General features: G+C 42.3%; 1 pseudogene; it reads right to left on the reverse strand.

Moving 5' to 3' along the window:
- Positions 1–1,773: 1,773 nt before the first annotated feature.
- LOC147452996 (uncharacterized) lies at positions 1,774–2,345 on the reverse strand (annotated as a pseudogene).
- Positions 2,346–25,724: the final 23,379 nt, after the last annotated feature.

A 25,724-nucleotide genomic window follows, 5' to 3' on the forward strand; every position in this document is an offset into this window, starting at 1 on the left:
TAGGCCACCAACCCTACGTACTCATGAGGTGCTGCGCCATAGTCGCACATGGAGGAAGGTGATTCCACCTCCACCCGATCTTGCCCCTGTTGTTGACATTGTTGCAGGGTGCAAGGGGGAAAGGCAAAGTGCAATGAGCTTTGAGATCACGGTATCTGGCCAGTATATGGGGGCATAACACCTAATCACCGCGATCCAGGTCTCATGCCCAGTGCCCTAAGTCATAACTCACGCCATGACTTGCATGCCTCCACACACTCCTGTCCAGCCGACACCCTGATCTAGCAGGGAAGTGAACGCAGCACCACAAAATTGCCTCTTTCCTCCTCATCTCCTTCTCCTGCTCTTCTACTTTTGGATCCGCTTCCCCATTACTACTAGCTCTACTACAATGTACAATTTCACCACGCTCGCCGTATGCAAAGCGAGAGCTTGGCTTGCATTCTTGCCATGTCCTGCTCTTGACCATGCTCGAGCACTGCTTCTCACTGTTGTAGATAGCACAACTGATAATTAGAAGATTTTCATGGGTCTGTTTTTTTAGAAGCTTTTCATGGTGCTCGGTATTGCAACGTCGCTCGTTTCTTAGAAACGCTGAGAGAGATGGAGAGTCCGAGACCGAGACGGCCTCTCTCTCGTTTAACTCTCTCTCTCTCTCTCTCTCTCTCTCTCAAAGATGCTGCTAAGCCAGTAAACGGAATGTAGAAAGGGATGTAGAAAGGGATTGGTTGCTATAATGAGCAAAAGCCATAATGAGAGCTTGGTTTAGAGAGATGAACAAATGACCGGCAACCGTCATCGTAGAAGCAGGTGTCTAGGTTGAGGGAGGTAGGGGTGGGCGCCATGGAAGTATCCTTGCAGGTGGCGGTGAGATTGCTGATGGAAGAGAGGTTGATATCGCAGTTGGAGATTATGAAGTTGCTACTGTAAAGGACGCAATAAAGTTGCCCATTATAGTTGTCGATATAGTTGTGTTGAGCTCGGTGATGATGACTTGTTCATCCTTCGTCACTTGATTATACAGGCTGCCGGTCAGCTAAAAGCCGCACTTCACCGCGTTGTGCATGGCCCGTGTCATGCCCATACAGACGCTAGTGGCCGGAGAGCAACCAACGCTGCCATAGACGAGATGCCTTCCCCCGTTTCCTTTGTCTTCGCCATTAAACGTGAGGCACTCCATTCCTTGAACCAAATTCATCGCTGTGGGGATCTCAAAAACTTCGTGCCTTTCAAGGCAAAGCTCGCCTTATGCCGCTATAGCCATCGTCTACGAAAGAGAAACAAACGGAGCAGGAGCAGGACAAACGTTCTTTCACAAATTCTCTCTCTCTCTCTCTCTCTCTTTTAAAGAGTGGCTTGACGCAAACCTCGAGAATTTCAAACTGCTTCTGCGTCTCGCTTTCGAAATTCGATTGCACACAGTGCAGAGCAGGTACGTGCACAACGTTTTTATATATATATAAATATAAATAGCTGTCATAGAGCTTTTGACGCGTCAATGCGATGTCTTGTTTTTTTTAAAGGTATTGTGCAAATGCCACGTGGTGGCTTGTGGGTTCAAAGAGAGGGAAAAGAACCTTTGGCTCACCAAGTAACAAGACAGCTGAACACCTGGAGCAGCTCACGCTGGGTGGTGAGTTCCTCACTCATCTTTGGGTCTTACTGGGCCATCTGGGCTGCGGGGCCCAATGGCGTCCACCTTAGGCCAACTACTTCTCACACATAACACAAACACATGGGGATGTTTAGTATTTAGGGTCAAGCTCGGAGCAGTCAGTGCTGAAAACATGTCGTAGACTCTGCAGACTCTGCACTTAGATTGGTCAAAAAGTGTCCATGTGTCAGTCCCAAGCTTCTAGCCTTAAACTTTCTACTTGGGGTGGAAAATTTCCTTGTTCCTAGTAGCTGCATAGACATTATGTTTGCTCAATTTAACTCACTACCTCACTAGTATAAACCTGGATGAAGTATAATCCGCTTAAAATATCAATCTATACAATATTGTCCCGGATGGAGTCGCCAACCTAGCTGGAAAGTTGTCCATAGCAACTGTAGGAGATCATAAGACTTTTCCTATAGGTCACAACAAAGACAGTAATGTAGGCACGGAAAACAATTGTGTCTCTTCTTCGAAAATGCAAACTCCTCCCTATCTTGATCCCGATCTTGAGCCATGTTCAATGCAACAGTAGAGACATTGTTTACTACAAGAGCTTGCAAGGTCTCATGCATGCATGGCCAATGACCACCTCGCAAACATCATTCCTGAAGTCATCTACACAGCCAGCATCCTTTTCATCAAAGCTTTGTTCTGCCTTTTGTGATGCAGCATGTGCACCAACCATCCAATTGACTTCTGGAACTGTCTAGGAAGAGCTGATCTGCTTCATGATGAATATGCTCGTCTAACGTGTGACAATGAAGCTGACCTATAGCTTCATTGTAGAGAGAGCAGTAGCATGTTTTGAGAGTGTCATGTAACGTTGTTGCCATGTGTCTATGTAAAACTACCCTACCTGGACATCATAGTGGTTTTGCCAATTTTCTTGCATCTCCTTTGGTACTAATGGCCTTCCAAGCTCGTCGATTAGCTACGCTGTCTATTCATGCCCAAATGGAGGGTCTCAGCTCGGGTACAGGTGATTGCATCTGCTGAGAACAATCTAGAGCATCCTGAAATCACTACATTCCAAGAGTCCACACTCCGGACTCTGGCGCTACTATTGTTGTGCACATCCCCAATCAGTGCATTTCGAGAGGCAACATTCCAGACAAGAAGCTCCTGAAGCGCTTTTTGTGCTTTTTAAAGTGCTCCACATTTGGCATACATATCGACCAAGACAATGCCAAGCACGACATCTTTCTCAAGCGCATGCAATTTGACATACATATCAACCAAGATAGTGCCAAGCATGACAACTTTTTACAACAGACTCTGACAAACAACGTAATTGATTTTTGTGTCCATATCAACATCTTGTGCCACATGCCTTCAAGATGCATGCATAGGTGATTTCATAGGCTCTCCCATGAATACACCCCATTTGACACATGTCCTGCAACAATAAGTGCATACCAAGAGACCGCATCCCATCCCAATCCTGGAGAAAGCTTCCCAAGAATGTGTCATGCTTTCGCGACTGCACCAAATGCAAATGGCATGTCGACCAAAGCAGTTCCAAGGACAGAGTCTTTTTCCAAATTGTCTTGGGCTATCTCATGAAATTGCCTTAGTCTGTAGAGAGAGAGGGAGATGAAATCTTGGACGGGAAGCGCAGCACTCTGCAGCAGGGCTCCAATTTGCACCAGTAAAGGGCGTGAGAACCAACCAACAAACTAGCATACACGAAAGGAATCTCCTCAAGCACTTTTTGTGCTTTCTCAAGCGCACCACATTAAGCATACATAACGACCAAGACAGTGCCAAGCACGATAGCTTCCTGTACCCTTGTCAGGCATATCCTACAATCAGTGTGTTCCGAAAGACGACATCCTGCACCACATGTGGCAAACATATCGACCAAGGCATTTCCAAGCATGGAAATTGTTGGCAACAACCCCTGACTAACAATATCATAGTGATTAATCTATAGGCCAATATCAGCATCTTGATGCACGCTTATGTGTTTGCATTTGGAGAGACGCCCTCACTTTGCATCCCCGCTGAAAGCAGCCAAGAGCTTTATAGCCCTGCTCCTGTTGCGTGTATCGTGCACTGAATGCATTCCAAGAGACAACATTCCGGATAGAAAGCTTCTCATACACTTTTTTGTGCTTTCTCAATCACACCACATTTAGCATACATTGTTGATCAACATCTTGTGCCACATGCCTTCAAGATGCATGCATAGGTGATTTCATAGGCTCTCCCATCAATACACCCCATTTGGCACATATCCTGCAACAATAAGTGCATACCAAGAGACCGTATCCAATCCTGATCCTGGAGGAAGATTGCCAAGAATGTGTCGTGCTTTTGCGACTGCACCAAATGCGATAGGCATGTCGACCAAAGCAATTCCAAGCACAGAGCCGTTTTCCAAATTGTCATGGGCTATCTCATGAAATTGCCTTTATCTGTAGAGAGAGAGAGAGAGAGATGACATCTTGGACGGGAAGCGTGGCACTCTGCAGGGCTCCAATTTGCACCAAGAGAGGGCATGAGAATCAACCAGTGCGTGCAAAAAAAGGTGGAGGGCTGACGTGTGCAAGAGCGGGGGCGGGAGGTTGATCGGAGGCTGCATGACGGCAACATTATTGGTCCACTACCGGGAGAGGGAGGTATGCCACGTGGCTTAGTGAGAGACTAGGGATTCAAAAGAGGCTGCTACGCTAATGAAGTAACAAGAAGGTCCGCTCGTGGACGCTGGCATTTTTGCCTCGGCTTCCACGAACATTAAAGTGTTCCCTAGATCTACTCCATTATACAGCAACCTGATCCGAGCAATCTTAAGATGGGGGCAATGTCCTTAAACGATCCTCTACTACGTGGCGTATGGCAATGCATTTCCCTAGCTAGAGAGAGAAATCAGAGTCCAAGGTCATACAGTGTTCAATGAACCTAACATTTCTTTACCCTAAACTTGAGGGGGTCTTCCAACGCAGAGGTCAATCCACCCCCTAGGTCAATCCCTGCAAGACCCATCAAGACCGCGACTAAGCTCTATAGTCCTAGATCAACCTATACCTACATCTAACAAAAAAATTCATAGATCAAGCTACGTAGGTAGAGATCAATCTCTTCGCAAAAGCATAGATACTACCTAGGCCGACTAAATCAATATCCCGCCTCATGCTCTAACCCGTGAAGGATTCCTTCTAAGAGAAATTCAGCTATGTAAAACATCAAGTTCTAAGTGTTTACCCCAAATTCAAGGATACATTGCTCATAAATGCCCACTCTAGAAGAAAAAGTATTTACACATAGGCATCCACATGGGGTAAGTCACTTTCATAAATGATTGATTCCTCATACTAAGCATCCCCTACAGTATGTTGAGTCTACAAGCTTATTATTTCCATAGATACCTATATGATTTCCTTCACATTCTTCTGTAACTATGCTTTCTGCAAATATCTAGAAATTATTAAGCAACTTTGACTGGATACCAACAAGACGATGACATACTCTCTACTAAGTAGCCGAGTACTTTCTTCCCTTGAGCATACCCAACAATCAAAGCTTTCTAAAAGAGGGAATTGAGAAGGTAGCCCTTAGATCCATAGTCATGCCTTTGAAGCCATAAACGCACTTGGCATACATAACCACTAGAGCACTACCCTACTCCAGTCGCTAGATCTCAAAAAAACTTAGACATAATACCCTATCTAACCACGAATTCCTAATGAAACCCACCTATACTACTCACTATGCTTCTCGACCAAAAATCGTCTAAGTACTACAATGAGGCAAACTTAAATCACAACATATGATGAGGAACCCTTCCTAATCGCAAAGTATTAAAAGAAACCTATTACTAACAATATCTAACAATTTTGTTACACACCTATCTCATCACTTAAGCCTACACAATTCTCTAATTAATTAGGACAGGATTAAGTCTAAACAGCATGCTTCTTTAATCATAAACAATTGACGATATTCTCTTTAATCATTAAGCAAGAGATCATGCCTACTTTAATTATTAAACTACAAAGAAGCACTCTTAAAATCATTAGGCAAATGAACTAGGCATACTCGAGCTTAGTCCTAGAGCATGCACTCATTGTAATGCATGTGATAAGCCTCTCTTTTCCTCAAGGTGGGCATATGATAAGTCCATAGCACCAAGCATGCATTCTTAATAAAGCGTGCTATCTTAACCACTAATCAAAGAAGGCATTCTTTAAACAAAGCAAGCTCTAAGGATATTTGATGCAAGCATGCATTCTTGACAATAAGCAAGGCAGGAGCAACAGTTACCAAGAATCACAAGTAAATCATCGAGGTGGGTACCAATGACATTTGGATTAGCACTGGGGGAGAGCAAGGAGAGGGTCAAGAGGATTATCATGTATTGAAGGATTATCTTCACCATAAGGACTAAGAGAAGAGCCATTGTACGGCTATCCACAAGAGGGGAGGAAAGGGCATTTGACCAGCATCTTGGTCCACATTGGGGAAAAGGAGCCGTGCACCCATCACCGAGGAGCAGCATCATGCTTTGCACTCTCAAGAGGCACAACAAACGCCCATGTTCATGTGCGCAGTCTGGAGAGAGAGAGAGAGAGAGAGAGAGAGAGAGAGAGAGAGAGAGAGAGAGAGAGAGAGAGAGAGAGAGAGAGAGAGAGAGAGAGAGAGAGAGAGAGAGAGAGAGAGAGAGAGAGAGAGAGAGAGAGAGAGAGATTTTATTATCGTCCTCGGAGGTCAAATATGACCTATGGGACCAAAGTTACATGTGATGTAGTATGTGTATGGCTGATGAGTGACTCTCGATGCTCCAAACTTGTAGTGATGAGAGTTGCAATGGAGAGCCCACACTTTGGCTGGGAGAGGAAAGTGTGTAGGTCTAAGTTATGGTTGAAAATGTGAGAGAAGCAAGTTCGGATGTGATCAAAAGCTGAGCACTCTAGTAGTGTGTGGTACTCAGACTCTCGAACTTGCAGTGAGCATAATGTGCACAATCGATTTGACTCTTCTCCATTGCCCCAACGCCCTATCTCGCATCGAAGGAAATGGGAGCTAAGCCGAATTGCTGCGATAGTGCGTATCACGGACAAGGGAATAGGCTCAAGCATGTAAGTGTGAGTACGGTTTCCTCTCTCAACGAAGAACATGGTTTTGTAGTTGGGGGCAATATAGGCGTGACCCACCGGATTTCTCCCAAGCCGTAATACATTGGCGTTGTAGAAAAGCTTCATTCACTTGAGAGTCAATTGAAGCATCATGTAGCAAGTGTAATGCATCCCATCTCCCAAACCACTTCTTTATGTCTTGCATCCATCCCGTGCTCAAGATCTTGCTTTTATGCATCTTTTGAACCTTTTTGCTTGCTTCCCATGCAATTGTAGGAAGTCGATGTGAGGGGTTTTGACGCATCTTTATCATGTACTCCACAACCCTTTCCATGCCTATAACCTCAATTGGAAGAGATCCCGACTCAAGAAGTAGGAGCATATATGGTGTTTGTGTCTTAACTTGGAGAAAGTTTGTAAGAAAACGCTTTTGGACATTCTCAAACTCTTTCCAAGTAGACTTTGAGATGCTCCCGCCCCACACTTCAACTCCATAAAGAAGAACCGGTGTCACCAATGCATCAAAAAGATACTTCTTGAGAACCCAACACTTGATGTTTCCCGCATTACACATGTTCTCAAATGCATAATATGCTCTCTTTCCCGCTTCCAAACGACGCATAGCACATTCATGCCACTTGTGATTGGATGGAACCTCAAGGCCAAGGTACTTAAAGCTCTCAACAACTTCAAGTGTCTCGTTGTTGTACACAATGCATGGCTTCTCCTTATGGTTGGTTTTCACAACCATAACCTTTGTTTTGGATTCATTTACAATCAGCCCACTATGCAAGCAAAAGTTCTCAAGGACAACCATAACCTTTTGTGCATCTTCTAAAGTGTGTGCTAGAAGCACTACATCATCCGCATACAACAAAAGCATGATTACCGCATTGCAAATAGTGACCTCTTCAATGCCTTCTTCTTGCATAAAGTCAAGTACCATTTGTTCCAATTGATCGATGCATAGACCAAAGAGAGTTGGTGACAATGGACATCCTTGTTTAACCCCAATAGTGCTTACAAATTTTTTTGAAATTTCTCTTCCCATGCGCAATTGACAAATCACGTTCTCATAGATTTGAGAAAACGCAAGCATAAACTCACTTGGTACTTGGAGTTCTTCCATCCTTCTCCACAAATTGTTACGTGGAATCATATCAAGGGCTTTCTTAAAGTCCACAAAACAACAATACAATCGCTTGCCTTTCAACCGACTTTCCTCCATGAGAACACAAAGAGTGACAAGATGATCAATGGTGCTATGGCATCGACAAAAACCCGCTTGTCCCTTTGCACGCTTGTCATTCTCTTCAGCCCAATCACTCAATTTCATCTCCATTATGCACCCAAATAGCTTTGCCATAAGAGACCCAATCATTATAGTCCGGTAGTTGCTTACATTCTTTACATCCCCTCCTTTATGCAAAGGCTTAACCCAATTAGTACTCCAATCATAAGGCATACCATGTTGAAGTGCAAGGTTGAACATATCACACATCCACTCATGGGTAAAATCTCCCGTCCATTTGATCATCTCCGGCTTGATACCTTGAAGATCTCTCGCTTTGCGAGTGGCCAACTTTTCAAGCCCACCGCATACATCCTCAATAGTAAAAAAAGAAGGCATACATGGGAGTGAACCATAAAATGGCATTTTTTCAGTATTTGCTTGCTCATATAATTGCCTACAATGTGTGTACATATCCACTAGACTCAAGTTACCAAAATTCTCAACCCGCTTGCCTCTCAAGTTTCTCCAAAATCTTCCACATGCATGTGCCTTTTCTTGGACTTGAAATTCTTGTTGCTTTACTTCCCATCTTCTTCTCTTCTTTTGAATCAATGCCTTGTATGTATGCAAATGACTTTGATAGTTGTCTTTTTCCATAGTTGCATCAAGCTTTATCAAGGACTTTCGAGCATCTTGACATTCTTTATCAAACCACCTTTTGCGTGATCTATCTTTGTTGATACCATGGAGATGCTTTATGGCAAAGCATTCTTCCGCACAAGAACAAATAGCTTTCTTGAAATCTTCCCATTTAGTTGCCAACGGTGCATCACATTGAAGCTTTGTCATCCATAATTTTTGCTCAACCATTTCAATGTACATTAGTGCTCGTTTGAAATCCATACATAGTGATAAATTCTCTTTCCTTTGGCTGAGATTATCATGCTTAGTTGCTTCTCCACATGAAAAGTCAATAAATAAGGTGCGATGGTCGGATTCCGGGGTCCATTGACCAAACATAAAACTCTTTATGCAATACATGATGGCTTCAGGAGTAGCATATAGTCAATCACACTATCCCCATTATGTCTCCTACATGTAAATCCATTGGTTCCACTCCACAAAGATACACAATTGGCAATGAACATACCCGTGCTATTACACATGTGTAAAAGTAACTTTCCATAGTGATCCGGCTCTTTCTCATCCATTGAAGTACGATCATACAAGTGAACTTCCTCCAACTCCCTTGAAATATATGGCATATCAAATTGTTGAGTATCATGTTGCAATGTTTTTGTGCGAGCATTCATATCCCCAAATACAATAACATCATCTTCACCTTTGAAATAAGCAATGTCCTCTTCCAAATCAGAAAATGGTTGATCTCTATCCATGCAAGCATAAAAGGGAGAATCATGATGAGGAATGTAGCAACCGGCTACAAAAATGGGTGCTCTTTTTGGTGTCATAATTTTCAGCCATACATAACGTTTGTACTTGTCATCTTTCACAATTGATACAAAATCTTCCAATCCTTTCTTAACCATACATGCTAACCCTCCTTGTCCTCTTCGTTGCTTGAGATTCTTTGACCACATCAATGAATGTACATTGTAATCCTCCAAGCCGTTAATCCTTTGTGTATCATGCTCCCAAGTTTCAACAAGAAGTACAACATCGGCTTTGATTGTTAGTTCATCAATGCCAACCCCCGCATTCCATGGGTATCCATTACAATTCCAAAAGCATATTTTCAATTGTAACTCGGTCTCATAGGTCACGCATCCCTATTTGCTTGAGAGACTTGCCTCCTCCTTGGGCACATTTTCTTCATTAGAGATCTCTTTGTTTTTATTATTCTTTTCCTCATATGCCTTGCGACGCATATTTTGTTGCTTAATAGTGCGATCTTCACATACAAAATATTTTGTATCCCTCAAATAGATCCAAGTATTATCAAGGATAATCTTTCGCTTGGTCTCATCCGGCATGGTGCATACAATTGGCCGTTCTCCCGAGCGAGGAGCTCCTTGCTTCCCCACTCTATGTGCTCCATAGACCACAACTCCAGACATGCCAAAGTGGGTTTTGAAGAAATCTTCAATAACAATGGCAAGAGAAGGAGGTGTCTCTAACTTCTCTTCGGGAATTCCACGAATAACAATGTTCTTGGAACGTTGCTCCCGTTCCTTCAACTCCTCCACATCCACATTCTCAACATTCTTTGTTTGAACCATAGCTTGCATGAGTGAGGAATTAGAAACCACATTGCTACCACATAGATCAGCCCAAGACTTGTTTGTGCATACATTTTTCATGTCGCATACATCCCGGCTCATAATGTCAAATTTCTCCTCTTTCAATACATGGTCATGCTCTACTTTGCTCATTCGCTCCTTCAAAGCATTCAAGTCCACAAGAGAGCGTTTACATTCCTTGACTTCCTCTTCAAGTTGCATCAAACGTGTTGTTTGCATCTCAAGTGTCCTCTTGAGATTCTCATTCTCAACCACAAGTATCCTTAGTGTGCCATTCTCCATTGCAAGTGCTCGTAAGTCTTCGCCTTGTTTGTTTACGGTCTCTTGCAATGATACCAAGTACGCCATGATCATGGTTTTCGATGTCATTGGTTGGGTGGTTGTATTGCTATCTCCACACTTAGGAGATTTTGGATCATTTTCCACAATGGTTGTGGACCTTGTTGAAGAAGAAGAACCCTTGCGAGTGCCGGAAGACATTGTATGTAAAATAGGAGATGATAATCAATTTTGTTGAACCTGTTCACTACGGAAATGCTGCTACAGAAACGACTTCCATTACTTTGAAAATTTCTGTCTTTACATCAATGCGTAGAGGACTTCGTGCTCTTCGATTGAGGCTATAGATCACCCAAACCGGAGTTCGGATGAAGAAGTTATGATCAAAAGAGTGGACTGCTGTCTACTAGGTCAAAAAACGGCTGAGAGAGAGAGAGAGAGAGAGAGAGAGAGAGAGATTTCCACGTGATCAGTTGTAGCAGAGAGGGAGAGATCACAGACGCGTGCGATGCTGTAGAGAGAGAGGAGACGACTTGCGCGTGGTTATCTTCTTCTTCATATATATATATATAGATAGATAGGTAGATAGATAGATAGACACTCTTTGGTCTAGAGCGAATGTTCTATTTCAAACACACTACACAAAAATAACATGGTAGATAAATTTTCTCCCTTCACTTTTCTTTGCAAGTGAGTAAGATCAAATAAAAAAATGATATTAGAGAGAGAGAGAGAGAGAGAGAGAGAGAGAGAGAGAGAGCAAGAAAATCCTACATATAACAAGTGATAAAATCACGAGTCCTGCCAATTTTTTGTGCTTATAAAAAATGCAAAGAAAACTTAACCAAGAAAGAGAGGCAAGTGACAATCCATTGATTTCAGTAGCAACTTGTTTGGCAAGACCGAATTTCCAGTTGTGAATCCCTCTATTTGAAAAAGCGATAAAATCATGAGGCCAATTTTCTTTTATCAAAGCTGAATTGAAGACAAAGATTTCAAAGACAAAAGAATTGTTGTATACGCATGCTTAGATTTGAGATCGAGCCAAAAAAAAAACTATATTGACAAAATCGTAGTAGATTACAAAATTTGTGTTTGATACACATGGTGGAATGAGTGGAATAGGGCTTCGAGGGAGGTAGTTTGAGGGGCTGTTATTGTAGTGAGGTTGTTGGCTACTCACCCAAATATGGTCAAGCATTGAATTATAGATGGTTGTTGTTTTTTTAATTTGTTGTCGATAGTTGTTTGAATGAAGTAGAGATTCCAAATGTTGGTATTGGGTGTTTGTGGTGTCGATATCGATGTTGAAGTATCGTAGTATGATGCTCGAGTTTTTTTAATCATTTTCTTGTATCAAGTGCTGGAATTCTAAAAGAAGTGTGTTTATCGGTGTCTTAGGTGACTTGTACACATTTATGACATGGATATGAGTTGAAGATTGATTTCTGAAAGAGAAAGTGACATCCATTATTTCAAGTCCCGCTCTTGAGATAGCTTTTTGGGTTATGGATTGAATGCTTGGATTGTGGAATATGGATAGACCATAACCATTATAATGTTGAATATGCTCAAAGTTTGGTGTGAGGAGGTTGGTACTTTTTTTTTCTCTTGTAAGCACAAGATGCTAAATGACATGAAGTTTGGATCGCTCTTGATGTGGTCAATGTGTTTGTTCATTGACACGACGTTCAATGATGCAATAATGTGGTGGGTTTGTTTAAATGCAACCAAGGGCTCATTCAAGTAGGGCCACTTACAGCTGTTCGTAGGAACATGATTTCTTTAGGACGATGGGGTCAATTTTTATATGGTTCTTGAGAATGGAACTAAGAATATGTAGATTGCAGGGTCTTTGATACATGATAGAGATGTATAGAACAAGCCATGAGATTGTATCCCACTAGGGTCAAATGCCACTGTTGCCATTGTCAAGCCTTGGGATCTATGGATTTTGCGTGCGTTCGCTGCTTGTATTGGGTGTTAGTTCTTGAGACTAGACATTTTTGCCTACTTGGAATTCTTTCATGACTTCAAGTGTTGGTGTCCATTTTTTTTCTATTTCTCCATGGTCGAGGTGTGCATTCTGGGATCTTTGTTTTTTCCCAATTGAGATATCAAAGAACTCCATCCAAGCTATCGATGATTGTGCTTTGTTGTTTGATGTCTGGAAGATTCCACCCGCACCATTCACCAAACCATCCAATACATTGATATTGCTTTAGTTCAAGGATGGGGATAATCCAGCAGTTATCTAAGGGTTGTTTGGAATGACTAGGTTCTTTGAGCATGTTTTGTGGAATTTGTCATGAGCCTTGATGATGTATGGTGTTTCTTGTAGGTTCTCAAAGACCGCTTGGTTGTGCTTGGACTTTAGTTTATTTGTGAATAAAAGATGAGGTGTTGTAAAAATGTCAAAGTTGTTGCTTCCAAATGTTTCATTGATAAATGCCAAGTATGTTTCTGTTTGCTTTTTATGTGAGGACTGACAACCTACTAAAAATAATCATCAAACGATGGGTACACTTAAGTGAATCTCGTGGATATAGTAGTGTGCTCACGCAAATTGAAGGTGTGATATCATACGTACGTGCTATCATGTTTTTGTCCAAGCACTTCAAGTACATTGTTGCCATGGAAAAAGAGCAAGAGATGGCCAATCTCTGGGGGTCACTATATATAAACTGTGTATAATGTGTGCGTCAAGGACTATTTGTAAAACTCCTTATCTATAATTTTTTTACAAATAAAATACACCCTTTTTCTATTCAATCTTTAATTTTTTTAAAAAAATTCATTTTATGGTACCCTTGTGTGTACTTTTTGCCTTCGTTTGCACTACAAGCAGTACTTTGCAGGCAATTTCATCATTTTGTGCAGAATTTCTATCAATAGAATTTTCTATATAGTAGCCCCTTACAGTCTTCTTTGGGTTGTGCTATATAGCATGTGTTAGTACCGCTTCATTTCTGCTCATTTTAGGGTGTTTTCACATAAAGTGTAGACACTCACCACCATGATTAACAACAACACATATGTGTTCAAAATGTTTGTTGCTGAGTATAGTTTGTAAGGGGATAATTAACCAATGTGTTCTTACATGATGCAACATGTTCTTGTGTCAAAGGGCGTTTGGTATGTTGTGTAGGGCATTGATGTATGTTCAGATTCTGTGGATACAGGAACTGTTGAGGATGTTGCAAGTTTTGGTGGTAGGATTGCTATTGTTAGAGTTGTTTTGCCTATGGCTAAGCATAGTACATCTATTGGTTAGTTTACAAAGTCCTATGGTACAATTTGGGATAACAATGATCTAAGAATGAGTCAAACCTACCATTCTTGGTCTCATAACAGAAGTACTAACTTGCGTCATCAACTGGTGACTACCTAATTGTCACTTGATAAAAGAGAAAAAGTCATTGTTTCTTTAGTGGCTATCTACCACCTAGCAAAATAGCCAAGATCACCCTATAGTGATCAAACCACCACATAGTGGTTATTGAAATAAAAAGGATTATCATGCATCTATCTGTTAGGAGAATAGCCTGTCTGTGAAATCCTTATGCTATATTGGGGATTTCCTTTCATATAGTCCAAAATTTGACCAGAAAGATGGTACACTTGTATTTAGCAACATGGTTGGAGTGATTTTAGACTTAGAGGTTCTCGCAAGATTAAGATCTTTCACAAAAGGAGTAGGTATGGCCATACACTGGCTCAGAGGCATAGAGAACATGGACTAAATCAGAATCAATAGATCAGAGGTTGAAAAAACTTAGTTAAGCATCAAGATAAATATCCATTCTACATAATAAACAAGAAAATGGCCAACTGAGATATGTCTTAATTGATGTTGAATGATTTCAAGTAGAAAAAAGTCATGAGAATATATATACATCTCAATATTTTTAAAGGAGTAAAAACTCATGAGGTAAGTAAGATCTTTTGTCAAAGCAGCTTGCAAACCCTTGTGAAATTTCTCCCATTTTATTGTCTCAAATCTAGGAGGTTTTGCTACCCGATGGGGAGTCACATGGAAAGATGTGCCTGAATCAATGATCCAATCACTGCTTTCATTGTTGTCTAAGGTAGCTAACACTAACGAGTCTAAGCTAGACATGAAGAGGATATCCCCATCCTCATCATTGCATGTTGCATTAATCTCTTCAAGCTTTGCATGAGAGCCTTAAGATCTTTGGTCCTCTTCCTTGTCTTTGCCCTTCTGAGCTTTCCACTTGGGACATTCTTTCTTCACATGTCCTTTCTGATGGCAAAAGTAACATTCAATGTTCTTCTTCTCAGGACCATGTGAATTAATGCGAGACTTCTATGAGCATGTTTGCCCTTTGCATTAGATCTACCGCTAACAACTAGAGCACTACCACCTTTTACTCGCTCAAAATGTTTCCTGTTCACTTCCTCTCTTAACAATCTGTGCTCCACATTGGCACTTGTGAGACTTGTTGCAGGTACATTATTACTAAGAGCTATATGAAAGTTTTCCCAATTCTCCGGTAATGTACCAGCAAGAACATGACTTTGACAAAGTCCTCAAACTTGATATCCTGCACGGTTAACTGGTTGAAAATTATGTTGAACTCATTGAGATGATTTGACATCAGTATGCCCTCTTTCATCTTCAAATTACCAAGATTCTTCAACCAATAAACTTGAGAAGCTGCACTTTGCTTCTACACAACTTTTTCCATACACCAAAACTTGTTATCTATTCAGCAACATTGTTACCACCAAGTGACCACCTTTTATGTATTATGTAGCAATGGGCCGGGCTTGTTGGACCCGCTAGTAGTGTATTATGTTATTGTTTGGGCTTTTCGGTTAGGTAAAAATGGTTAAGAGTGATTGCCAATGAGAGGCACACTCTAAAACATGAACCTATAATGTTTGGGTAAGATTGGTTAAGTGTGGGAGCCCAAATGTGAACGGGCAAGCCCATATAACATTCACCTCATTCTCTCATTTGTGCAATGCAAGAAGAGTGCTCTTGCTCCATCTCCTTCTCCGTCTCCTTTGTGTACTAGTGTGTGTGTGTGCTTGAGAGAGAGAGAGAGATCGAGCATTGTGGTGGTACGACGGCGAGGCGGTTGAGCACGGTGTAGCGACGGCTCTCTCTTCTTCACGACGAGGAATCCAAGCTTACTAGTTTAAGCTAGTTGCGTGCTTGGAGCCATCTATGGCTCGCACACAATATTAGGAAAGTCCCTTGCTTCGATAAGTGCGGCAAAATCCCACATTTTTTGCACCGCTGCCGGGGAATCACACTACCTAAGCTCAAGAGGCACTCTGTGCTTCTTCTGTGAGTGTTTGTGTTAGGAAAGAAGAGGAAGAAGAAGAAGTTATTTTTTGCAAGTTTTTTTTTCCTGCATAATCTCTATTTTCTGCCAATTTTTGCTAGTACATAATCTAGAGGTACGTGCCGTGCTTTCACTACAACACTAAATGAAGATATCGACGCGCCTATATCGACAGCCATGCCTTTCCACACGTATATAAACGACATTAGTGGGCGTCGCTATACGCGCCGCAATGTGCATCGATATACGTGTGGAAAGGCTTTATTTGCCACACGCATATAGCGACGCGTATATCGACGCCAAAAAAATTGGGGGAAAAAAGCAAAACCCGCGCGCAGGGGCCATTTTCGCCTGCTCGCGGGTCTTGGCCGAAACCTGCTGCGCAGGTATTATGTCCATCTCCACCCTCCCCAACCCCTCTCTCTTTCTCTCTCTCTGTCTCTCTACCTCTACATCATGTGTGTGTGTGTGTGTAGGAGAGAGAGAGAGAGAGAGAGAGAGAGAGAGAGAGAGAGAGAGAGAGAGAGGTGTGTAGGAAATAGATAGAGAGAGAGAGAGCGGTGTGTGTGTAGGAGAGAGAGAGAGAGAGAGAGAGAGAGAGAGAGAGAGAGAGAGAGAGAGAGAGAGAGAGAGAGAATTAATGTATGCTTAGGAAATTAAAAGTAAAGAAATAAAAATTAAAGAGAGAAATGAAATGAAATGTTATATTAACGTCTTCGAAAGGCCAAAGTGACCTATGAGACATGAGACAAGAAAGTTACAATGTGATGGATCTGATACAAAGTCAGAGTAAGAAGATGACAAAATAAAATATTATGGAATCCTAAACTGCTGGGTGTGGACTAAACGGCTAAACGAGCTAGTTGGGATAGGTAGATCTCCTCCATGGTCAGTACTCTGACCGGACGTTGTGTATGTCGAGCCAAAGTGACCTAGCTAGATCCTCTGATGCAGCCTCTGTCGATGTTGTGTATTCCTCCGCAGTCGTAGGCGTCTAGATCTCCCTAGATCAGTCGCTTGTTCGATCATTAGAGAGATAGGGAAGTAGAGAGCGAGAGAGAGAGAGAGAGAGAGAGAGAGAGAGAGAGAGAGAGAGAGAGAGAGAGAGAGAGAGAGAGAGAGAGAGAGAGAGAGAGAGAGAGAGAGAGAGAGAGAGAGAGAGAGAGAGAGAGAGAGAGGTAAGTAGAGAGAGAGAGATAGAGAAAGAGAGTTATATATATAGAGAGAGAGATAGAGAGAGAGAGAGAGAGATAGGGAAGTGGAGCTCCAGGAGTTATGGCAGAGAAATAGGAAAATAGAGAAAGAGAGATAGCGAGAGCGAGATCGAGAGAGAAAGAGAGATAGCGAGAGTGAGATCGAGAGAGAAAGAACGAGAGATAGGGTACGTAGACAGAGAAGAAACTATGGAACTAAAAGAGGCAAAGGGGTTTTGCCTTCTACATGCATTGCCATGTACACCTAGGAGTGCACGTATGTGTCCACCCATATAGGATTTGACCAATAAAGACGAGATTTTGACCCGGTGGTCCTGATCTCCGTACACCTCTGGACCGAGGTGTACGGAGATTGGGCAAGACTAGAGAATGCGAGGTAGTTTACATTGTGAGGAGTATATATATATATATATATATATATATATATATATATATATATATATATTAAAACAACATTCATAATCATTGTCGATGGCAACGTCATCAACTAACATGGAGAAAAAGATTGGATGCTCGTGCACGCTCTGCAAGTATCAAATCCTACACAAGAGTAGGATATGTAATGAGCATGTGCACAAGTACGGAGAGTTTGCTAGAGAAACCGTACAGAATCTGCGATACGACTCCTACGGAACGGGCATTGATTTCCGCGACATAGCACCTACATCTGAGAGAGAGAGAAAAAAGATTATGCGTGAAGGTCCGACCAATATAGAGCCACGGATGGAAGCAGAAAAGGGCTTACAGACAGAAGACGACAACATGGAGGAGATGCTAGATGCCTTCTTCCAGACAAGCGAGGAGAACGCGAACGAAGCAGCACCAGAAGCCATGCGCCTATCTCCTGAAGACATGTTGAGAAAGTTGGCACGTCAACCAATCTATGAAGGCGCCAAAATATCTGTGCTTCGTACTTGTCTAGCATTTTTGAATCTTCAGTCAGTGTACGGGTGGTCAGATGCAAGCGTCACTGCTTTGTTTAGGTACGTAATTTACAAAAGAGATTTTTCGATTGCAACGGTGCTGTGCTCGGAGAGCTTTAATGTTTATTTAATGTGGCTTAAACAGGTTATTGCAGAAGCAACTTCTCCCGGCCAACAGGATATATGCGATGTCTCAAGACAGCATTCACCCGTGACGATCAACTGTCAGGGTTGAAATCGCACGACTGGCATAAGTTCTTGCAATTCATTCTTCCAATTGCGATCAAGGGGTGTTTAACAGAGAAAGTGCGGACCTACATATACAAGATTTCAGAGCTAGTGTGGTGGATCTCTTCCAAGGAGATACGGGAGGAATCTATTGCAGTCGCAAGGGCTAACTCCATTGAGACAGTTTGCGTGATTGAGAAGTATCTACCCACGAGCTGCCTAACTATCCAAATGCAGTTTTTGACCAGCATTCTGACGTCTTGGGATCAGCAAGAAAAGGAAAAAGTCACTTACATAGTGGAGACCATCCTGAGAGAGTACCAGCCTGCTCCGGGTTCTTCCGTTGTTTCGGCGTGGTGGATCAAGGGTGTTGCACGGGACACCATCAAACATCGATGAGATGCAGCTCGGAAGGCTTTTAGGACCGGCTCGCCGAAGCCTTTGGGCATCCCACACGAGACGTGGCTGCAGATCAGGGAGGATGAGCGGACAGCGGCCACGCAGTTCAAACAATAGCGTGAGGCCGCGCAGGTACGACAGATGACTAGGGGGACATCTTGCTACAGACGGAAGACGTAGCGTCCCTACAAAATACGTCGAATAGCATGATGGAAACAACAAAACACCGCAAATACGCATACCTGACAAAGCCTATGAGCATATAATCAAGTTGTACACGAACAGAGAGAGATAGAGAGCGGGAGAGAGCGAAAGAACACGTGCAGGCGTACCTCCTAGAGCGGAGTGCTACGCCGGCACGGCGAGAGAGAAGAGAGGAGAGGAGAGAACAAGACACAAGCACTGGGTACAATCTTCCTCCGTGCAAGAGTGACCATTTCCCTCTTGCACGTATTTGTTATATAGATTTCTTGAATGGTCAAATTGGTTACAAACTGGCCGGCCGGTCATAAATGGCCAAAGCTCATAAAAGAGCACTTGAATAATAAAATGTACAATGTATATAATTTCATTTGCATAGGCCTAGCTCGGTCCCAGTCTTTTTTCACTTGTCAACTGCAACAAATAATAAAATATCAATTCCATAACATACCTCTCCGTTGGAAAGCAACTGTCCTCAGTTGCGAAGATAGAAATCTGAAAATAATACTTGTCAAAAACAATGATTATAAATCTGTATCAAATAGTAACAAAATTCATAAAATTAGACAATATTGCTTATGCCTGCCGTCATCCACATACTACCTATTCTAGTGTCCCATACCACTAGAATAAGCAGTATATGTCATACCCTGATGAATCAAGATATCATTGGTCACGCTCATCATCAATTGCATAATGTGAAGTCTCATCACATAAACACTGCCGTGATAAAGTAACCATCAGATACCAATTCCCAATCCAATTCCAATTCCAAAATATAAGTCCAAATCCAAATCACTTTCATTATGTACCCGGGTAACAAAATCATACCAGTTACAATGGTGGCCAGCCACTGCAGCATGATTTTGTGATCGGTGTTGCCTCAACCGGCGAATCTACACCAATAAGACGTGCTGCCTAAATCGGCGAATATTCATTGGATATTTTTTTTAAAAAGCGTGAATCTGTAGTTTGTTGTTGTGCTGCCTAAATCGGCGAATCTGTGTGCATGTGACCAATGGACTAGACACGACATAAATGAGAAAAAGTATATTTACTACGTTGTTGACATCACAATGCAGTATATCAAAGCACTTACAAATTGTTGTTCACTATCCCAGAGCACAGTAGCTTGCCTGAGTAGCTACATAGCTTACTGACCAATCGTCCCAACAAAAATTTCTTTCAATACAATTAGAGGGCATGACCTTAGCAATGCAAGAGGGTATCATAAAATCGGATAAAATATGATTAGGATATTAGTACAAAAGCTGTAAAAATGAGTTTCCAAAATAAAGTAAAGAGATTACTTATCTGACGTCCTCGCATTATGGCCTGCATAGGTTTTTGTGAATCTTTAAATGGGTTAGAGAAATGTAACAAGTGAAGATCATGATAAAAATCATTTGATTACGGTCAAGCAAGACAGATACGTTTATTTCCTTAAAATTGTCATAAATGAACTAAACATAATGGTGCGGAGCAGCGCTAATGTACAACAACTAGTAAAATGTAACAATGAGCTATTCGAAAGGAGAAAACCCTGAAAATCTTCACAGTTTGAGAAGTCTAACAAATTATAAGTCCCTAATTAATAATGCAAGATATTTGACAATGTTGATCGATACAAGGAATCTGAGAAAAAGCATGCAATAGAGCCGGGTCGTAATTAGATGAACTTGTAAAAAGTGGTTGCCATGCAAGTTGGCAGTAGGAGTATGAGCATAGAACATTTTGTACTAACGTGTGCTAGCATTAACCAACTGAATATAAAATGCTAATAACATTGCTAGGAATCGCAAAGGTGTTTAAAATATTGTGCTACGTACCGATAGAATACCATAAAGTCTCTGCAAATAGTGTGATATAATCCATTGTGTTCGAAACACTGGCTGCGTAAATTTGTCTTGTTACCCATCGCAAATTTGTATCATTCGTTAATGTTCCTCACTATGTTTTAGTTATATTTGTGGATATATTATTATCTAGCCAGATTGTAGTTGTTGATGGGGTGTATTGGTAATGTAATTAAGGGTGGGGGGCACTGTTGTAGAGGTGTCAGATGCAGTAGAAAAGAGCGAAATGAAATGAAAGAAAAATGTTACATTAAACGCCTTCGAAGGCCAAAATGACATTTAGAGTCCAAAATTGTTACAATCACGGTGAATCTAATCCAATGTTTGGGTACTTAAATAATTTTAAAAAATACTAAATTGTAAAAACATTAAAGCTAAAGTTCAAAAAACATCATACTTGATCGCCGTCATCATTATAGATATGCGAGGATGCACTGTAGTGAGTGTCGTCGCAAAGAGTATTGCAGCAGTCACGGAAGAGCTTCGTCAATGCCCGTTTGCTGCATCTGCATTGGGCGACATCTAAGAAAGTGATGCAGCAATCTCTGCAGAGCTTAGGGAATGTCCACCTCTGTAGGTTGTCATTCTAGAAGGGAGGTGAAAGGGTGTCCTTCTTTCTGAGCTTCCCTGCACTACTCTGCTCGTGACTCGCTATTATGATGCATGGCTTAACCAGCACATGAATGATCGAATAGCTGCAGGTGTGTAGGCAACAAATATAGCTGCTGGTAATCTATCAAAACGCTTGTCAATTGAAGAGATATGTGTAGTAATTAGCCCTTGAGCTTTGTGCACAGTGAGAGTATTAACTTGTCTCATGCTGTCGCCAAAGCAGATGAGCAAAAGACAAGAGCTTCCCTCGGCATCTTGCAATATGGACGATGCTAGTGTGGATCAAGACAAGAAACATCCTTCTGATTTGGAGAACGCATCAGGACAAACAAAACATACCCACAAGGCAGATCATGAAGAAAATTCAACAGTAGTAGATGTCGACAACAGAGGCAGCGATAGGCGCAATATCTATCGCGGCGAGAGTAACTACTCCCTCGAGTTGTTGCGCCTGCAGAGTGATGGCATCCTTGAGGATCTTGAGAATAACTATGACTGCCATCTTCAGGACTGTAAGGAGAAAAGGTTCTCCTTGCCTCAAAGGTAGTTGATTAATGTGAATTAATCTTCTTGTGTTGCATTGGACTTCAAACTAGAGTGTAGCATACTTTTTCTTAAACAGTGGAGTGTAGACTTAACTGCATCTATTCCTACTTGCGAGACTGCTTCACCTGTGTCCGAAGCTGCCTCCAATAGATCTTGTCTTCGTGTGCATGGTGAACTGCTTCTGGTGGTTGCGGGCAATTGAGTGAGAGCACAAGGGTGGAGAACTCCAATTTGTGTGTGCGAGAGATTGAGTAATAGGTTATCATGATGAAGCAAAATTATTGTTGATTTTATCTACTCGAGATTGATGCCTGTAGGAACTGCTAAAAATTTCATTTCTGGCTGATCCACAATCTTGTTATGCAAGGACTAGCCTAGGAGAGAGAGTGCGAGAGCCGAGAGGTTGCCAGAGCCAGTTCAGCTAGGAGAGAGTGATAATGGCCAATGGGGAGGGAGGTCGGGCTGTAGCTGGTGGGCATCAACCAGGAGTTAGAAAACAATCGCACGTCAAGTAAGAGAGTTTGCATGTCCTGAGAGTTGGTGAACAAAAGAGGGGTGGTCAGCAAAATAGAAATGGAGAGAGACCAATTCTGGGTGGCGGCTGCATGAGAACGCGAGAAAAAAAAAACGGCGAGTAGTTGGCGCAACTGCTGCATGCAGTTACGTGAGAGAGGGAGAGATAGCTTAACTAAGTTGGTGTGTGTGTGGCTCGTATTTGTGAGAGCATGTGGCCGCCAGTCGCAAAAGAGACAGTGATTGGTCATGCGACACCAGCCGCAAGGTGGTGAGTACTGCATGGCAGTTGGGTAGTGGGCGCAGCCAATTGCTGGAAGTCGTTAACTGACGAGAGGGAGAGAGAAAAATATCGAGAACTCGCATGGAAGTGTGTGTGTGTGGCTGGGGGGGGGGGGCAACTATGAGAGAAAGAGAGAGTAAGACGCAATGGGAGCTAGCCGATGACGGCTCGAGTGCATGGGGGAGAGAGAGAGGAAGTCGGATGATGACTCAATGTATTGGGTGGCTACAAGCCAATGGCTGTAAGTTGGTGTGCATGTGTACTGCACGAGGGCCGCCTTGCATGCCGATTGAGAGAGAGAGTTGTTCACAAACACGAAGACTCGACAAACTGTAGGACGCAAAATACAATGGTTTCCTTACAACTCAGACTTAAGCATGAGACTTTCTTCAGATTCTCTCACGTGTGATGAAGACAAAAAGGAGGTGAGAGGACAACGACGCTGCAAAAGGGGAGAGGGAGAGAGAGAGAGGGAAGGTGACTGGTGGGGCTGAAGAGAGAGACAGATGAGAGAGAGAGAGTTGTGTGGCACATAGTCGGCAGCTATAGTGATCTGGGGCGGGTTGCATGGTGAGCGATAACTGAGAGAGAGTGGTAGGATTGCGTGTGATTGTGATCGTTTTTCGACTAGAGAGAGCTCTTGTAGTTTGCATGCGCACACAAGTGGTGAGGGCTTTGGGGCCGTTGCTAACGAACTGATCCGATGGGTAGAGGTTGTTGCCCACCTTTCTTGCCGCTCTGTCAATGATACATAGCTCTATCTCATGATACCCTTCACAGGACTCTTCCCTGCTAGGTGGTCCTCACGTGCTTCTCCCGAGTATAGCGCTCCCAGCAACCCTAGTTGACTCTTACGCTGACAAGAAGCATTTACCCTAGCATTGTGTAAATGCAACTATAAGAAAGGTAAAAACATTGCGTGACATGCAGAAAAGCAGAGATGTCATCACGTGGAATGCATTGATAAGAGGCTCTGCTCGCGAGGGGCGACGTAGTACTACAACAGGAGCGCCTCCTTCTAGATGCAATCACGTATGTGTGTGCATTGAAAGCTGGTGTTGCACTTAAAAAGTTTTGACAAGGGGAATGGGAGTTTGTAGAGCTCTAGGCAATGGCGCCCATTGGCCTCGCGTCAGCTGCAGGATCGAATTACTCCTATTCTCTTAAAATCTCTCTTCCACCTTCTTTTTCTTCTACAAATCCCAAACAAAGCCTATACACCATCCTTTCTGTATTGTATATCTTCACCTAATTAATTTAATCTATAATTCTTAGAAATCATAACACGAACTACTTTAAACATCAGATGCTTCACATGTTTGATTAACCTAGATACTCTAATTTTCATACTGGTTCTAACCAATCAAGAAAAAAAAGTTGATAGTGAGCATGTACAATCACAATTCAATCAATTGAAAGCATATTCAAGCAAAATAGAGACATAATTAAAACATGATCTTCTTAGCTTTTGATTATTGATATCCTTAATCTTTGGAGCGTAGCTTGGGCTCTGATACCGCTGCTACAGACGGAAGACGTAGCGTCCCTGCAAAATACCTCGAATAGCATGATGGAAACAACAAAACACCGCAAATACGCATACCTGACAAAGCCTGTGAGCATATAATCAAGTCGTACACGAACAGAGAGAGATAGAGAGCGGGAGAGAGCGAAAGAACACGTGCAGGCGTACCTCCTAGAGCGGAGTGCTACGCCGGCATGGCGAGAGAGAAGAGAGGAGAGGAGAGAACAAGACACAAGCACTGGGTACAATCTCCCCCCGTGCAAGAGTGACCATTTCCCACTTGCACGTATTTGTTATATAGATTTCTTGAATGGTCAAATTGGTTACAAACTGGCCGGCCGGTCATAAATGGCCAAAGCTCATAAAAGAGCACTTGAATAATAAAATGTACAATGTATATAATTTCATTTGCATAGGCCTAGCTCGGTCCCAGTCTTTTTTCACTTGTCAACTGCAACAAATAATAAAATATCAATTCCAAACACATCTCATCTTGGCAGCGGAGGCTTCGACACCTTTTGCTATGAGTTTGTGAGTTTCTAATCCAATCTTAACTATGGCGCTTTCTAAAACGCAATGAATCATGTATTCTTATTACTTTGATTTTTGTATAAACGCAGAATCTTGCGATGCATCGAGCTCCATCACGCAAGGAGGAGTCAGATGGATATCGCAGAGGTATCTATGAAGTACTGAATGATCTTGAAGCTTCAGGAGAGCCTGCAGACTGGGAGGCCTTACAGTCTCGCTGATCACTTGAGGTGAGACGTTAATATGTGTGAGTTGATTTAATTAAATCAGTATATGTGAAGTAATATCAATACTAATTTTGTGAGTTGTCCTATGTGCAGGTTACGACGCCTAGTCATTAGTGGACCAGATTTCATCTATATGCTTTGTGAGACACAGACACACTTCTGTGTCTCTTTTTTGTACAAACAGTTAGTGTTCAGACAGTTATTGTTCCCTTATGGTTATGATTATTGTCATTGTCATTGTATAGACAGTTATTATTTCTCTTTCTGGTTATGCTTATGGTTATTGTTAATTTTGTTCATGGTTATGGTTATCTGCATTATGGTTTTGATCAAAGTGGTTATAGCCGGTTATGGTTATGCTTTTAAGTTATGGTTATGGTTCGTTATGGTTATTCTTTTAAGTTGTGGTTATGCTTTTAAGTTATGGCTGTCTTTCATTGGCCTTAAATCTCATGTGAGATCCTACATGGATGGCATGTAGGAGGCGTATACATGATATGGTTTTTTTTTGAAAAGTTTATGTAAAAACAAAGGGAACTCTGTCGAAATTTCTGCGCACGAGAGCATGGTTGATATTTTGGTGCTGCTCGCTTTCTTGGGTAGAGGGCAGGAAGTCTGGCTGTGGCTGTGTCCATATTTTAACTGGGCACAGGCCAGGCTACCTGCCCTCTGCCCAAGAAATTCTTTTTCTGCTATGGTCGTCGCTATGTGCGCCGCTATCCGCATCGCTATGCGCGTCGCTAATAGCGACTGGTTTCACAGTGATGCGCATAGCGACGGGCCGCGTCGATATCTGCGTCGATAACACGTTTTTTTGTTGTAGTGTTTACAACCCCCGATTC

Source organism: Adiantum capillus-veneris, chromosome 8 (assembly GCF_014529385.1).
Source record: "Adiantum capillus-veneris isolate H3 chromosome 8, ASM1452938v2, whole genome shotgun sequence".
Lineage (NCBI taxonomy): Eukaryota > Viridiplantae > Streptophyta > Polypodiopsida > Polypodiales > Pteridaceae > Adiantum > Adiantum capillus-veneris.